The 2,038-nt window shown below is 38.0% G+C and overlaps 1 long non-coding RNA gene across 1 annotated transcript in view; it reads right to left on the reverse strand.

Annotated features, from left to right (window-relative positions):
• Positions 1-1,700: 1,700 nt before the first annotated feature.
• LOC109587567 (uncharacterized) overlaps positions 1,701-2,038 on the reverse strand; it is a 2,285-nt gene continuing 1,947 nt past the window's right edge. Inside the window, exons 2-3 of the long non-coding RNA XR_002187683.1 lie at positions 1,876-1,927; positions 1,701-1,824 (exon numbers count right to left, since the gene is read on the reverse strand). This is a non-coding gene — a long non-coding RNA (uncharacterized LOC109587567). The remainder of the gene's footprint in view (positions 1,825-1,875; positions 1,928-2,038) is intronic.

The following is a 2,038-nucleotide window of genomic DNA, read 5'->3' on the forward strand; positions in this document are numbered from 1 at the left end:
ATGACCATTAGACCAATAGAGACCATTCTTCCAAAATGTACAACGTCGCTTTAACTTGTCATCTTCTTGAGGTAGAGCCATTTTGTAAGCAAGACGTAATGAGAGGACATGGAAGTATCGAGGAGGAAAGAAATGATGTTTACTATTACACTGTAGACACCAACCGAACTGGTACACTTCACTAGTCATCTCATCAGGTCTATCAGTAGACAAAAGACATGGAAAGTGTAACAATCTTTCTCCTCTTCTTTCTCTCCCTCCCTCCTCCTCCTCTCCCACTCCTAACTGATGGAGGTTTGTCATTCTTAGGAAAGATGGATTAATTTCTTCACAAAGTTCCATGTTCTTTAGAAAACGAATCAACATGTCAGAATCATATTTAGGGAAGAGCCTAGTCAGACCAGACACACTAACAATACCAGTATTGCTAGCAATGTCAACGTGTTCTTTGAATGTCTCTGGAGCAAAGAGAGTCCCATCCACCTCAGTTAGTAGTATACCCTTATTCACAACAACCCATACCTTGTCTTCACTTTTAAGAACACTCATCAAACCAATTGAGTGCAACGAATGAAGAACATCCAAGACATCTTCTCTCTTATCTGGTATAAAGTAATCATCATTGTCCTTACCAGCAGACATGACATCAGAGAGGGTCAGTATATTCTCTTTCCTTTCCTCAAGTAGACCATACATCATGTGACAATAAAGACTCAAATTTCTTCCACTTGTACTACGAATGGACTCACAGGCACTACACAACTTATTAAAGAAGGAATCCACACCACTCCCACCAAGCTTACGACAATCTAAGAACACACTGTCACACTTTTCCCTTTCAATAACCTCCTGTATTTCTTCCTTTCTCCTTCTCCTTTCAAAAGGATTAGTGAATATCTCATCCACATGACTGACTATTACAATAACATGGCATTGATTAAGAGCTTTCTGTGCTTCATTTCTCACAACTGTTAGCCACTGATGAAGCTGTTTGACTGCTTCCTTCTCCAATATATTCACTACTATCAGGAACACACCACCAGAACCTTGTAAGAGATTCTCAATGACAGCACTGTGACTGGAGTAGTATTCCGAATGACCAGCAAAATCATGAAGAATGATGTTACCCAGTGTCCTGTGTTGTAGTTTATAAGGAATGATGCCAGCAGTACAGGCCACTACCCCTCCAACATTTCTAAAGGAACCAAGAACAATAGAACTAATAGCTGTGTCCTTGATGACGTGACTAAGAGTACTTTTACCAGCTCCAGGATTACCCACAAGGAGGACATTAAATAAGAATCAATTGGATGAGATGATTTTATGCCACCAAACTTCTTAAAGACTACAGAAAGAGTATCAGTGTGACCTCTCTCCTTAGCTAGTTTAAATGGTGTTCTCCCCAGATTGTCTTTAGCCAATGGATCACATTTACATTTGCAGAAAGTATGTTTAGCTGATTATCTCTATAGTTGTTGGTTCAAAATTAGTACTCTTATTTTTCATAACAAGTAATTGTGCATAGCTACCTGCTGATACTAGACAACAATCAGAACTGCATTGGTAGCATACTCAAAAAAATTATTTATCATTATGCAACTCCTGTATTGCTTAATCTTTCATCCCTGGATCAAGTGAAAGGGCCTGCCTCATGAACTGCTTCATATTGCATGGCTCCGCTGCATAGTAGTAGCAAATGGTTATATTAAAATATTTTTGACAATTAAAAATCAAAAAATTAATAACATACAACAATACAACAACATTTGGTCATGCAAATACAGTCCTGTGCTCTTGATACTAGCTTGATACTTGAATTATAGACTAGAATCATACAAAGAAACATAAAATGGGAAAATATATATATGACCTTACTTGAATGAAACACTTGATGGCATAAATCTTAAACTTGACAGAGACAGAGACACTAAAGAGATAGAGAAGAAGAAAGGGCAGAGAGAGGGAGGTGCACAGCAGTGACTTGTAATGGTAAATCAAATTAAACAGCAATGGTAACTGTAATGCTTTTCTGTGCGTA

This window comes from Amphimedon queenslandica, unplaced genomic scaffold (genome assembly GCF_000090795.2).
Source record: "Amphimedon queenslandica unplaced genomic scaffold, v1.1 AMPQUscaffold_12525, whole genome shotgun sequence".
In the NCBI taxonomy this organism is placed as follows: Eukaryota; Metazoa; Porifera; class Demospongiae; order Haplosclerida; family Niphatidae; genus Amphimedon; species Amphimedon queenslandica.